Raw genomic sequence first — 16,580 nt, 5'->3', positions numbered from 1 at the left:
AAGTGCATAAGAAATGGGTTAAGCAGTTACAGGTGTTACTGTCACCATACAATCTCCAACAATTAGAAAAACTTGTAAAGTGTAAAAAATTTCAGAGATCTTACAACTAAGTTTTGTTGTCTCACCTTGACTTTGGTGAATTGTTTATATCTGTTGATGTAAATATAAAAAATAAGATGTGGTATGATTGCCAATGAGACAACTCTCCACAAGAGACCAAATGACACAGAAATTAACAGCTATAGGTCTCAGTACGGCCTTCAACAATGAGCAAAGCACATACCGCACAGTGAGCTATAAAAGGCCCCGAAATGACAATGTAAAACAATTCAAACAAGAAAACTAACGGCCTAATTTATGTACAAAAAATGAACGAATAACAAATATGCAACACATAAACAAACGACAACCACTGAATTACAGGCTCCTGACTTGGGACAGGCACATACATGTACATACAGAATGTGGCGGGGTTAAACATGTTCACAGGATCCCAACCCACCCCCTAACCTGGGACAGTGGTGTAACAGTACAATATAAGAGCGAACTATAAAAATCAGTTGAAAGAGGCTTAACTCATCAGATGGATAAATACAAATACAAGTGGACGTGGCCGGGTAGTTGTACATCCAAACAACAAAAAGACACTAAGTACAGATCTGAGAGTACTCGCATTTACTGACAGCTAGTTCAAAGCCACAAACAACTGATAAAAAAATCTTGCATCTAAGACTAAATTATCAATCCGTAAGCTCCCTTTAGAATTTTATAAATTTTAGATTTTACATTTCTGAGTTATGGGGTTTTATTCATTAAAAAGGGGGGGATTTTCCAGTTTTTGGACAACAACTCAAAAATGCTTTAAGCAGTTCGCATGAAACTTTGGTGAATTATTTATAGCTATTGATGTAATCTCCCTATTGATTTTCATAAATTTCAAATATGACATTGAGAAGAAATTGAACTTTATTTGTTTATAGTCTGGCAACAGATTTATTAAGTATTGCGCAACAGCACAGTGTATTGCACAACAGCAAGAAATCTTTAATTGAATATAAATTCAATTCATATAACCGATTTCAAGTTCTTTGACTACATTTATTCAGAAACTATAATATGTCAAATATTTAATTACAATCCAAATTCAGACCTGTATCAAGCTTGAATATTGTGTCCATTTTTGCCCCAACTGTTCAGGGTTGGACCTCTGTGGGTGTATCCAGCTGCGCTCAGCGAATCAGTTTATTACTTAATTAAGAACTCCTTTTTGTCGAGCCTGCGACTTTTGTCGCAGAAAGCTCGACATAGGGATAGTGATCCGGCGGCGGCGTTAGCTAACTTCTTAAAAGCTTTATATTTTAGAAGGTGGAAGGTCTGGATGCTTCATACTTTGTATATGGATGCCTCATGTTACGAAGTTTCCGTCAGTCACATGTCCAATGTCCTTGACCTCATTTTCATGGTTCAGTGACTACTTGAAAAAAAAGCGTGCATACCTTGCAAGGTCCTCATGCCCGTCAGACAGTTTTCACTTGACCTCTACCTCATTTCATGGATCAGTGAACAAGGTTAAGTTTTGGTGGTCAAGTCCATATCTCAGATACTATAAGCAATAGGTCTAGTATATTCAGTGTATGGAAGGACTGTAAGGTGTACATGTCCAACTGGCAGGTGTCATCTGATTTTCATTTTCATGGTTCAGTGGTTATAGTTAAGTTTTTGAGTTTTGTCTTTTTTTCTAATACTATATGCAATAGTTCAACTATATTTGGTGTATGGAAATATTTTATGATCTATATGTCAGTCACGCAGGTTTTTTTTTACCTTGACCTCATTTTCAAGGTTCATTGCTCAGTTTAAAGTTTTTGTGTTTTGGTCTGTTTTTCTTAAACTATAAGCAATAGGTCAACTATATTTGTTGTTTGGAAGAATTGTTAGCTGTACATGCCTGCCTAGCATGGTTCATCTGACCTTGACCTCATTTTCTTGGTTCATTGGTCAATGTTTAGTTTACTTGGTTAATGTTAAGTTTATGTGACAGTTGTAATAAAGCTTTATATTTAGGACTATCAACATAATATCAATGATTAGTAAAGAAGGCGAGACATTTCAGCTTGTGCACTCTTGTTTCATTCATAAATTACTTTATACTTGGAAATATAATTTTGCTTGGAGTTATAGTTTCTAAAAAAAGTATTGTCATTGAAAGAGTTGACATGTTGCAATGTACATTTATTCTACATAGTTCTATGGTACCAAATCAAAAGTTTATATTAAAGAAAGAAGTCAAAGGTTTCCCATCATAGTTTAGTTACATACATTTTTTTTGTACCTGAGGTCGTTGAATATAGATCATTATATAAATAAGGAGATGTGTTATGATTGCCAATGAAACAACTATCATCCATACATTGTACTTACCAGTAACAAACCACATTTGCAAAGTTGAATAAAATACAGTTGATAACATTTACTTATTACTTAAAAGAAAATGCCAAACTATTTTAAACAGTATTTGACTATAAACATAGATAAAAAAGGTACAAACTGGACACAATGCACTAGTTCATAAACAAGTGAGAACAATCGCCTTCATATAGTGCTCAGAATATGACATTCATAAAACTTGTTCAATATCATTAGAGAACTCTAACTCTTAAATACTGAAAGCCACCTCTGATAAGTACAATGTACTATGCAAGATAATGATATAACTGGACTAAAAATACACACAACCTGTAATTAACTGCCTTTACAGCGCTTTCGCGCTTTGATTAGTAATTAACTTGTTGTTGCGCATACACATAGAAGACAAAACATACATCTTTACACCACTGAAAATGTTTTAAAACATGCAAGACATGTTGATTAAAAACAATTTGGATATATGAGAGCATAACTCCAGACCTAAATTCTTACACCTTCTGATATCACATCCAAGGTCTTGTGTATATGTTGCATTAAAACATTTGATACTCTGTTGAAAATAAATGTTTGAGAGTAGAAATTGTCCCTTTTCCATACCATTTGACTTTATACATTTATTTCCTGTGCCTGAGGGAGATATGAAGATTTATTCACCCAAGAAGATTCATATTTTATGAGGGTGAACAAAATCTTCACATCTCTCGAGGCCAAGGGAAATGAATGTTTTATTCCACTGCCTAGGCTTTGTTTACTACCTGAACATAAACTATTAATTTACATACATTTTTAGCTCACCTGGCCCGAAGGGCCAAGTGAGCTTTTCTCATCACTTGGCGTCCGGCGTCGGCGTTAACTTTTTACATTTTGAACTTCTTCTAGAGAACCACTGAATGGGATAAAACCAAACATGGCATGAATGTTCCTTATGAGGTGCTGACCAAATGTTGTTACTTTGTAGCCGATCCATCATCCAAGATGGCCGCCAGCAAGGGACTTAGTTTAACATAGGACCCTATGGGAAATGCATACAAATGACTTCTTTTAGAGAACCACTGAATGGAATGAAACCAAACATGGCATGAATGTTCCTTATGAGGTGCTCACCAAGTGTTGTTACTTTGTAGCCGATCCATCATCCAAGATGGCCGCCAGCGGGGGACTTAGTTTAACATAGGACCCTATGGGAAATGCATACAAATGACTTCTTTTAGAGAACCACTGAATGGAATAAAACCAAACATGGCATGAATGTTCCTTATGAGGTGCTGACCAAGTGTTGTTACTTTGTAGCCGATCCATCATCCAAGATGGCCGCCATCGGGAAACTTAGTTTAACATAGGACCCTATGCACTACAAAAGTCAAAAAGTCTGAAAAGACCAGTTTTTGTCTGAATTTGCATGAATTTTTACTCGACATTCTTAATTTGTCTGAATAATTTTTAAAAATTCTTGACATAGTATGAATTTGTCTAATAAGGTTCTTGATTTTTCTTGACAAGTGTCTTGACAGTATGAACATTGTCTTAAAATTTCTCGACACTTCCTGTATCATCTGATAAGAGTCTGGATTAGTCTCGACCAATTCTTGACTGTCTTAAATTTGTCTCGATCTGTCTTGACATATTCTTGACATTCTTAATAATGTCTGAAATTTGTCTCGACATATTCTTGACATTCTAAATAATGTCTGAATATGTCTCGACACATTCTTGACAGTCTTAAATTTGTCTTGACACTATCTCAACAGTATAAATTTCGCCTGAAATGTGAACAGACTTATTCTGCACTGTTTATGACATTCTATTGCTGTTATATACTCCTTTTTATTATGGCTAAACTAAACTTTGAAGAATCAAGGATTAATTTGGTATAGTAAGATACCCTTTTGGTGCAACTAAGTTGGAATACCCTGAATAATCCCCCATGTAGTTTAATTTTGATTTATTTTTATTAAACATTTAAGTAATTGTTTTCACTTGGAATATAAATCGAAGGTATTGACAAACAGCATTTAGATTTTTGCCGTTCGCAAAACTGCCAGTCAAATTTGCTTTACTAAAATAGGTGTCTTGTATCTCTTCTGGACCCCACAATTCATCTTTTGGGTTTGTGTGGCTAAAAAAAGAGGGGGGGGGGGGGGGGTGGGGGGGGGGGGGGGGGGGTGGTTCGTTTAGGTCAAAGAATTTGTTCCCATCTTGATTCAAAAACCTTATTCATTTTTTACAAAAAATGTTTTAGAACAACCCAAAAACATTTTTTATTCAAATTTGATTGTTGAATTTTATAATTTTTTATCAAAAATAAATATTTGTGATAACTCCTTCCTGAAAAGAAAAAAATGTTTAGATCTATATTATGCATGTCTGTTTGAGAACCATTTCATAAGACCGATGATTTTCTATAGAAATCATTGATGGGACCCATTATAAATACATTTTTTTTATTATTCCTGGAGTAGATAATAATTTTCTTTTAATCTTTGGGAATTATTCAATTTGTTTTTATGTTAAAATAATTAACTTCATAATTTTGATGAAGAAAATCCATTTCAATTCAATTTTTTTTCATCAAAATGATGATTTTCATTTTCATCTATCAACAAACTTTTTAAATTGTAGTGGCATGGTCGGTCAACTGATAAGTTGTATGGCTGATTACAGGTAAAGCAATAACTTCTATTTGACAGTTGTGTGTACTCTGGGGTGTGGAATACCTTAATTTTATGGGGAACATCCTGTCCATGTGTAATACTTAATATATTCCAACAGATGACATTACACAAATTTTTCTTCTGTTAAATGAATGATTTGTATATCATCATAATTTGCTATTTATATAAACCACATTTTGGTATAATAATTATTTACCATATCAACATTGAATATTATGAATGTAGAATGAAATATGTCTACAGTATGATTGGTTTGAATCATTTAATTTATAAGATTTAGGAATCAAAATTTGTAATTATTTAAAAACCCACATTGAAATTGTTTTATATCAACACTCCCACATTTGAATTATTTTATACTTTAGATTTCATAGCCATATTTGCATTTGTAAAAATATGTATATACCCAAATTTTCAATTATTTTACATGCCCAACTTTTATTTTTGTTGTAAAGAAGTGTAACTTGAAACAACAGTATATCATATAAAGAGAAATAAAGAGTAAAGTTATATCATGAATATTGGTCATGGTTTGTAAAACTCAGAACTGTCAAGTAAATTTAAGACACGATTCAAAATGTTCAGAATATGTCAAGCCATACTGAGAAAAAATAAGAATGTCGAGAATATGTCGAGAAATTTCAAGACAGTATTCAAATGTCAAGAATTTGTCAAGAAATTTTAAGACCATATTCAGAATGTCGAGAATATGTTGAGTAAATTTCATACAAATTTAATATAAATGAGAATTTGTCAAGAAAAATTAAGACACAAGTCATACTTTTGGAGAATGTCGAGTAAAAGTTTATGCAAATTAAGACAAAAACTGGTCTTTTCAGACTTTTAGACTTTTGTAGTGATGGGAAATACATACAAATGTCTTCTTTTAGAGAACCAGTGAATGGAATGAAACCAAACATGGCATGAATGTTCCTTATGAGATGCTGACCAAGTTGTGTTACTTTGCAGTCGGTCCATCATCCAAGATGTCCGCCAGCGTGGGACTTAGTTTAACATTGGACCCTATGGGAAATACATACAAATGTCTTCTTTTAGAGAACCACTGAATGGAATAAAACCAAGCATGGCATGAATGTTCCTTATGAGGTTCTGACCAAGTGTTGTTACTTTGTAGCCGATCCATCATCCAAGATGGCCGCTAGCGGGGGACTTAGTTTAACATAGGACCCTATGGGAAATACATACAAATGTCTTCTTTTAGAGAACCACTGAATGGAATGAAACCAAACATGGCATGAATCTTCCTTATGAGATGCTGACCAAGTGTTGTTACTTTGTAGCCGATCCATCATCCAAGATGGCCACCAGCAGGGGACTTAGTTTTACATAGGACCCTTTGGGAAATACATAAAAATGTCTTCTTTTAGAGAACCAATAAATGGAATGGAACCAAACATGGCATGAATGTTCCTTATGAGATGTTGACCAAGTGTTGTTACTTTGCAGCCGATCCATCATCCAAGATGGCCGACAGCGGGGGACTTAGTTTAACATAGGACCCTATGGGAAATACATACAATTGTCTTCTTTTAGAGAACCACTGAATGGAATTGAACCAAACATGGCATGAATGTTCCTTATGAGTTGCTGACCAAGTGTTGTTACTTTGCAGTCGATCCATCATCCAAGATGGCCACTAGGGGGAGGGGCTTAGTTTAACATAGGACCCTATGGGAAATACATACAAATGTCTTCTTTTAGAGTACCACTGAATGGAATGAAACCAAACATGGCATGAATGTTCCTTATGAAGTGCTGACCAAGTGTTGCTACTTTGTTGTCGATTTACTGTTCAAGATGGCCACCAGGATATTTTATTAAATAACGGGACCAATATTAATCAAAATTTGGCCTCAATCATTATTTGGGTATCTGTTATGATTTTTATCTATCTTTACATGATTTCTAAAACCAAAGTAGAGTCAGGTGAGCGACACAGGCTCTTGAGAGCCTCTAGTTTTCTTATCCACTTGCTTTTATAACTAAACACGACATAAACATTGATAAACAGTACGGATCAAAAGGTGATTATTAGTCTTTTTGTTTTAACGTCTGGAATAAATTTGAAAATGTTAATGACTTTACTATCCCTATTTAAAAAAAAAACAATCCTCAAAACATTATGTATGTTAACCGTGCGTAACGTTGCACGATGAAGTCCCTTTCTTCAGAGGGGAATATGAAGTTTTGTTCAATGACATGTGGGATAGTCTCAACCAATCAAATATTGATTAAGCTATCAATATGTAAATGCAGTGGAATAATACCAGTTGCTTAATCATTTGAAAAAAGTTATCCATACATTTCCTCTGGTTTTTTACCTCCCATGGAATAATCAAATGTATAATTAAGGGTCTGAATGGACAATCTTCATTTCTGTATTTTTTTTTGATTTCTTGGACCATTTTTCTTATCCTCTAATCTCTATTCTTTATATTTATGTGCCCAATTATTCTCTATTCTTTATTTTTGGCACATTCTTCGCTTTTCAAAAAACTGCATACCTTGTAATAGCATGAATAAGAAAATATTTTGAAATAAAAAGATGAATAACAAATAAACCAAGTTATCTCCATTTTTTATGCACTGAAGGAAAATGAACTTCAATGTAAAAGGTAATATTTTATACATTTTACACTCTTATTTCATACCAATTCATAGTAACTTGCAGTTGTGCTGATATTACAAAAATATTAAGAGATATCTCTTATCAGTAAATTTATAAAACAATGAAATTTTTAATTAAAGTAGAAAGTAAAACTTCAGAAGAATATAGTAAGCTAAAAGCAATAAACTACACATGTAATTTTGATTGTTAAGATAAATGATGATTTAATATTCGATTGAAAAAATAAAACTTTTGTAATTTTGAATAGCCTTAAAATACACCTTGACATTGTATTGATGTCTTGTAAGGCCAAATAAAAATATATGTGTGGTTCCAGTTACCCGATCAATCCTAGTTTTTTTCAGGATGTAACTGGAACCACACATATATTTTTATTTGGCCTAATAACTTTGCAGGACAAAAGTTCAGATTGTCTGTAAAGTCATACAAAGCACACATGAGCTATTCATTATATGTCAGGGCTCACACTACTTCAAAATCATAGGGAGAAGTGACTTCTCTTTTTGAAACTAGTAGGGAGAAGTGTTGAGATTTAAAGAGAAGTGCTCGTTCGCTCGCAGCGCTTCAATATTTGGTTTTTACTATAATATTAAGGGCCATATGTTACCTATTTCTGTTTTTGTCGAGCCTGCGACTTTTGTCGCAGAAAGCTCGACATAGGGATAGCGATCCGGCGGCGGCGGCGGCGGCGTTAGCTAACTTCTTAAAAGCTTTATATTTTAGAAGATGGAAGACCTGGATGCTTCATACTTTGTATATGGATGCCTCATGTTACGAAGTTTCCGTCAGTCACATGTCCAATGTCCTTGACCTCATTTTCATGGTTCAGTGACTACTTGAAAAAAAAGTTCAGATTTTTTGTAATGTTAAATTCTCTCTTATTATAAGTAATAGGATAACTATATTTGGTATGTGCGTACCTTGCAAGGTCCTCATGCCCGTCAGACAGTTTTCACTTGACCTCGACCTCATTTCATGGATCAGTGAACAAGGTTAAGTTTTCGTGGTCAAGTCCATATCTCAGATACTATAAGCAATAGGTCTAGTATATTCGGTGTATGGAAGGACTGTAAGGTGTACATGTCCAACTGGCAGGTGTCATCTGACCTTGACCTCATTTTCATGGTTCAGTGGTTATAGTTAAGTTTTTGTGTTTTGGTCTGTTTTTCTTATACTGTATGCAATAGGTCTACTATATTTGGTGTATGGAATGATTGTAAGGTGTACATGTCTAGCTGGCAGGTGTCATCTGACCTTGACCTCATTTTCATGGTTCAGTGGTCAAAGTTAAGTTTTTGAGTTTTGGTCTTTTTTTCTAATACTGCATGCAATAGGTCAGCTATATTTGGTGTATGGAATGATTGTAAGGTGTACATGTCTAGCTGGCAGGTGTCATCTTACCTTGACCTCATTTTCATGGTTCATTGGTCAATGTTTAGTTTACTTGGTTAATGTTAAGTTTATGTGACAGTTGTAATAAAGCTTTATATTTAGGACTATCAACATAATATCAATGATTAGTAAAGAAGGCGAGACATTTCAGCGTGTGCACTCTTGTTATATATATGTGTTCAATTCATACCTGTGACAATTAAAGTAACAGTTGTTTCAGTTTATGTCTTGAATAGTCATTTATAGTTGCACAATTATATTAGTCCTCTTGTCAGAATCTACCAACTAAATATCTAGCACTAAAAAGAACTTTTTTTTATATCAAAAAGGAAAAGAAAGTATCATATATCAATTAAAATGCAATTAAAAAACTATTCTGTTTATCATGTTAATAAAATTCAGTTTCTCATTAAAAAGATATATAAATTAAACAAAGTTAAACAACTTTAATCAATAAATTGAAACAATGTATTTACATGAAAACATATACATTTAGAAGGGAGATCTAACCAAAAGTCTTGTGAATGCGTGTGGAATGCCTAATTTTCACTTTTGGGATCATTATTCTTTTGTCAGCTGTTCAATTCAGGCGTCTGTAGTTATTATCGTAAGAATACAGATTTCGGTCATAGCTGGTCCGCTTCAGATGATTCCCTCCTCTGATCCATGGTTCGTACATGGAAGATGAAGAAATTTTACGAAAATAAACAATGTTTGACAAGCGATTCGGAAAGGAATATGACGCTTTTAATGCAATAAATGGATCAAACATTAACTAAAGGCAATTTTGATTACTTTATAAAGAAGTAACAAACTTATTTTTCCGAAATTCAGAATATTTTGATATACGATCTCGAGTAACTAGTACTGGAAGTGAAAGATAATACTTCATAAAAGTTGTTTCTTTGAAATAACATACGATCAATCTGTAAAGTCAATACTTTCACATCTTTTCTAAAGAAATAAATCGTGTATGTCTTTGAATTTCTTCACTTTTAAATGGAAAATATGCTGTTTCATTGACTTGGTAAAAATGGGAAATCGTCGATGACAAAAGCGACTGCAAGCGACTATTGTGAACACCAGGATGACTAGATATCGCTTTTGATGGTCAAGCAAAGCAAGTGATGGACGGGAAAGTGACTTTGTCGCCACAGTCGCCTGCTAGCGTGAGCCCTGATATGTTATTTATGTTGCCAAAAAGGAAAAAAAAAGACTTCACAGTGTTGTTGTTTTGATAACAACCAGAGAAAAGGGATAGCAATAAATATGATGAATAATTAGAATAAAAGGAAATGATAGAATACCTCAATGACAAAAATAACTGTAAGACATCAATGATAGATCAACATAGTCTTCAATAATATATAAAAATAAGAAGATGTGGTAGGATTGCCAATTAGACATCTCTCCACCAGAGACCAAATGATGTCGAAGTTAAGAAATATAGGTCACTCTACGGCCTTCAACTATGAGCAAAACCCATACCACATAGTAAGCTATCGAAGCCCCGAAATGACAAATGTAAAACAATTCAAAAGAAAAAACTAACTGTTTTCATATTATTGCCTGTTTAAGATTATGACATTGGCTGCTAACTGTTTTCCTATTATTGCCTGTTATAGATTATGACATTAGCTGAACAACACTTCTTTGTTTCACTTGCTGTTTAAGTGGATTTCTGCAGATAGTCCAAGATGTGCAATACTGACAATACTTAAGAATGTCAAAAGAGGGGAGGGGGGGGGGGGGGGGCATTCTTTTTAACCTTTCATCATTTTGCATTTTGAAATACCTTTGAATTTTTTTACAAGAATACTTATTAACACATATGATCCAAAAATTCTTTATTTTGTATTGAATATGATACATTCATCGAAGCTTTACATGAAGATCTCTAAAAGTACTGAATATACCCCTGTTTACGGGACCTATTATGTTATACCGTTGTCCGTCTGTCAGTCCGTCGTCAACATGTCTGACATTAACTCAAAAATGCTTTAACCAATTTGCATAAAACTTTGGTGAATTTTTTATATCTATTGACATGAGCTCCCTTTCGTTTTTTTATTAATTTTAGATTTTACGTTTCCGAGCTATGGGGTTTTATTCATTGAAAAAAGGGGGGTTTTCCAGTTTTCGGACAATAACTCAAGAATGCTTTCACCAACTTGCAAGAAATTTTGGTTAATTGTTTATATTTATTGACATGAGCTCCCTTTTGATTTTTTATAAATTTTAGATTTTACGTTTCCAAGTTACGGGGTTTTATTCATAAAAAAAGGGGGGATTTTCCAGTTTTCGGACAATAACTCAAAAATGCTTTCAGTAGTTCTCATGAAACTTTGATGAATTGTTGATATCTATTGATGTAAGCTCCCTTTAGAATTTTATAAATTTTAGATTTTACATTTCAGAGTTATGGGGTTTTATTCATTAAAAAAGGGGGGATTTTCCAGTTTCAGACAATAACTCAAAAATGCTTTCAGCAATTCTTATGAAACTTTGGTGAATTGATTATATCTATTGATGTAAGCTCCCTTTAGAATTTTATAAATTTTATTTGTTTATAGTCTGACAACAGATTTACTAAGTATTGCGCAACAGCATAGTTTATTGCACAACAGCAAGAAATCTTTAATTGAATATAAATTCAATTCATATAACCAATTTCAAGTTCTTTGACTACATTTATTCAGAAACCTACAATATGTCAAATATTTAATTACAATCCAAATTCAGACCTGTATTAAGCTTGAATATTGTGTCTTTTTTTGCCCCAACTGTTCAGGGTTGGACCTCTGCAGGCATATCCAGCTGCGCTCAGCGAAGCAGTTTATTTTTTACTATCGATAATTTAAAATCTTTACAGGTTGTAAAGTTATAGATTTACAAATCATCTCAAAATGTTAAATCTCTTAAATTGAAAATTTATATTTTTTACTTTAGACATTTTTCTTAGATTAAATCAATTCTCCAACCTAAAACACAAGCTTGCAACATCTTGGATATGTTTGAGAAAATGATTTCAAAACCTGTTACCAAGATAAAAAATATATGTAAAACTAATATTTAAATACAGTAAAATCTGTAGACAGGTGTTTATTTATCATATTCATCATAAATAAATATGTTTCAAAACTAATTTTAATCCCAAGTTTTAGAATATTGAAAATGATAATATGCTTGTAGGAAACCAAAGATCCCTCTTTCTCTCCTTTAAAACTCAGCATTAACTTTTTTGTTGATTCAATATAAAAAAGTTTGTTTACTTCATCTTGCATAGTTGTGAAAGGAATTTGATCTGATAAAGTCATTGTTTTCTAACGATTGAGAGAGAAAATATGTTTTTTAGTCCTGTATGTTTATATAACAATTTTCAGTGCAGAAGGTCAATATTTATTATTACAGTTTTCACTTGACATCAATTGTTAATTTTTACTGCAATCAGTAAACTATTGTACAAATAACTGGTATACAAATCAGGGCTTCCAAAATTATTTTTAGCCAGCCTGACATTTTATATATTATCCCAATTTTAATCCCTTAAGACTAAATAAACCAAAGGGAATTATGGTAATCAGTTGCCGAGTTGGACATCCCAATGATTGACATTAAAAAAAAAACAATATTAAACTTTCTTTGATTCAAATTCGAAGTTCTGACGTAAACTGTTTAATTGGCAGTGCATCATTAGAAGTGTGCAACATCAGCATACTTATATCTGCCTTAGACTCTTTATTTGGGCAAAATAACGTTGTCAAAAACTTTACTTTCGTTTTTAAACCGGATGTTATCTTGACAATGGTAAAACATGGACCAGAGGCGAATACGTAAATTCCGTGTACGTTTGCAAAGCATGAATGAGTGTAAGTAGCTCTTTCTACGTTATTTCTTCAAGAAAATATTCGAAATAAACGTGAGATAAAGGTATCAATGACAATTTAAGCATTTTTTGAAGAAATTAGGCTGCATAATTAAATTTCACACCTGCGCACATGCGCACACGTGTACTTGTTCATACATGTCTCTGGTTCAAACAACGTGGTTATGACGATTTTTCATTTTCACCTTTTTAATTTTTTCATCAAATCATATTTGTAAACGTATTTCTGATAATTTGAATCTATTTGACTAAATTAATTAGATGCAAACCGCTGAAATGTAAGAAAATAACTTTGATTCGAATAGACCGATCAATGTCCAGTTCAAAATAGTTTACCTGTCACCTGAACAGGTAAATTTCAGCTGTTCGACAACTAATTAGCCTTGATTAAAATGAGAATGTATTAAAGTAGGGGTTGTTTTGATAGTACTTAATGATCATGTCACTTTTATGACCGGAAATGTGTGGCTGTTAAAGGCAAAAGGTTGGGTCAAAAAGATCGCGAATTATGTTAAAATGACCGTCTCTTAAGAAAGCCTTGAAAACTAAAAAGAAGATGTCCGTCTCATGCTTTGCCAAGCTGGACTTTTACCGGACATTATACAAATGTCCGGAATATATGACCGTTTTGGAAGCCTTGATATAAAAAAATATTTGCTTTTTTTCAGGTATATATACAAATATAGTCTTTTGGTAATAATAATAATAATAATAATAAATTCTTTATTTAAAGAGGGTAAACTCAGTTAGTTACAATAAACTAATCTTCCCTGAGGCCCTCACATACAAATTACAATACAATCAAAAACAGATATTTACACATAGTTAATTTACAGTCAATTAGTTCAATGTAATATTACTAACATGATAAGATATAAGGCTGTTCAAGATGCACATGTAGTCAAAAAACAAATAAAAATAAAAATAAAAGAATATACAAATCCATTGTAGAAAACATAATCTTATCAGGACTGTGTTAAGTACTTCTTGATACTTTGTTTAAAAGTATAAGTGTTTTGAGCTTTACGCATTTTGTGTGGTAGTCCATTCCATAACACTGATCCAGAATAAACAAAAGATTTCTTAAATAGCTCAGCTTTTGGCTTAGGAACTATCATATTACCTTGAGTGACACCTCTCAAGGAGTAAGGATTATTATCTGATTTCAGTTTAAACTTTTGAACTAGGTACATTGGAGCTTCCATACGCATACATTTATATAGAAGTAAATATTTGTGGTATTTGATTCTATTGTCAACTGTCATCCACCCAAGTTCTTTAAATAAGGGGGCTGAGGGGGATAAAGGATCTGCATCTAGAATTAATCTTGCTGCCCTTTTTTGGAGTTTTAAAATTCTTGTTATCCCTTCATTTTTACATTCACCCCAAATAATACAGCAGTAGTCAATCAGGGGCAGAATATACCCATTGTAATATGTTTTCCTTGCATTTATATCTAAAAATTTCTTTATTTTAGAAAGAAGGTATATTCTGGATGATATATTAGCACAAACTTGGTCAATTTGATTTCTCCAGCTAAGTGTGCTGTCAATTTTAACACCTAATAATTTTTCACATGAAGAATTTTGTAATACTTTTGAATTTATTATCAAGTTTGGTTGATAAGTCTGAATTGATAGTTTCTGCTTTGTTCCAGTAACCAAACATTTTGTTTTGTTTGCATTAATGAACATGTTATTCATTTTGCACCACTCTTCAACCCTGTATAAATCTTCTTGAACATCATCATGTATATTTTCTATGTTTTTCCCTGATTTATGAAGACTGGTGTCATCAGCATATAGGTCTGTTTCACAATTTTCAATGCATAAGGGAAGGTCGTTTATAAATAGCACAAACAATAGAGGACCAAGTATAGAACCTTGGGGTACACCAAATTTTACATGTTGTTGTTTAGAGTAAACATTACAAATGTTTACCTGCTGTTTTCTGTTATTCAGGTATGACTTGAAAAAACTAACAGAAGCCTCACTAAATCCATAAATTTCAAGCTTTAAGCAAAGAATGTCATGATCTACCATATCAAAAGCTTTTTTAAAATCTAATAAAATTGCTAGGTTTAAATTACCATCATTCATTTCTTGCAACCATTTGTCAATGATATTAATAAGTGCAGTTTGACAAGAATGCTGCGGCCTGAAATCAGATTGTGTAGGGTGTAAAAGTTTAAGTTTAGATAAGTATTTGTACATATTATTAGAAACATGTCTTTCTATTAATTTTGATAAAGTTGGAAGAACAGATATAGGTCTGTAATTTGTTGCTAAAAGCTTGTCACCATCCTTGAAAACTGGTGTTACCTTAGCATTTTTCAGTAAAGAAGGATATATACCAGTATCTTTCCTTCCTTTGTGTTGAGTTGCTAGCAATTTGAAAACAGTTCACTTTTGGTCCTCTTTTCATTCAGAGTTTAAGTCATAAAATTGAGATGAGGTACATTTGCCATGAGACAACTTTCCACCAGAGACTAAATTACGTAAAAGTAAGCAACTTGTGTTGATAACATATGTTGATTTCATTTAAAATCCAATTGAACTTCTGATAAATGTAATACCAGTTATTCAGAAATTATTGCGTGCATTTATTATTTTGATTATTGAAGAATAGACAAAAATGCGAGATTAATTATTGCGATTTGAGGAAAATCTGTATACAGATTTATGTATCAGATTGCGAAATGCGAGTTCTTATTATTGCGATACTAGCACAGTCGCATTATTCGCATTATAAATAAAAACCTCGCAATAATTTCTGAATTTACAGTATACTAAAAGTTTAAGAATAAAATATATTTTTCTACAAACTACGAAAATATTGTATATTTACCATTTGTTCACTAACATGAGTCTTATTTTCCCCCCTGAATTACAAAAATTATTTGAGACCATATTTTTATTGTTCTCTCTAAATAAATGTACAATGTATAACAGTGGGAAAGCCAGTGACATTGAAGAGTTGCTTTCATCGGTCACGCGGGAAAGGGGACTTAATCGAAAAATTTCGTGGTGGCGCTGCAATCAGCATGTAAACAAAAACGTAGCTTGTGCTTCAGATGATAAATTTATCAAAACACTTTATTATTCAACGGTATTTGAGATTTAATTTTCATTAGAATAGATTTTGTCACACGACTGCCAAAAATATATTAAAATAATTGCTTAGTTTTTGAAATATGATAAATCAAAAGATGAGCTCTGTTGACTTCCAAAAAACTGCGGGTAATACCCCCGTCTGAAAATAACTGACACAATTGCATCCTAAAGCTTTTCATTGGTTGAGATATAAATAAATGTGACCCAGAAACATATTGGCACATGACTATGTAATAAATTTCCCGTCACTCCTTGTCTTGTTTACATAATAAACACTTCAACTGGAGGTCAAAATTCAACATTTTTCTGTCGTTTTTGTCGTTATTTCATTGCAAAATGGAGCATATGATGTCAAATTTTCCAGTTTTTAACCCCGAAATTGATTCAGACAATGAAGTGTGGCGATGTTTTCTGGATTTTAAATATATTTTATATCAGAA

General features: G+C 32.7%; 1 protein-coding gene across 3 annotated transcripts in view; it reads left to right on the top strand.

Annotated features, from left to right (window-relative positions):
- Positions 1-16,580, top strand: part of LOC127714477 (putative bifunctional UDP-N-acetylglucosamine transferase and deubiquitinase ALG13) — a 73,358-nt gene that overhangs the window by 15,703 nt on the left and 41,075 nt on the right. The gene's annotated exons all lie outside the window — the stretch shown is intronic.

The sequence above is a fragment of the Mytilus californianus genome, unplaced genomic scaffold, assembly GCF_021869535.1.
Source record: "Mytilus californianus isolate M0D057914Y unplaced genomic scaffold, xbMytCali1.0.p SCAF_9, whole genome shotgun sequence".
Taxonomy (NCBI): domain Eukaryota; kingdom Metazoa; phylum Mollusca; class Bivalvia; order Mytilida; family Mytilidae; genus Mytilus; species Mytilus californianus.
This window is presented reverse-complemented; position numbering and strand designations above follow the sequence as displayed.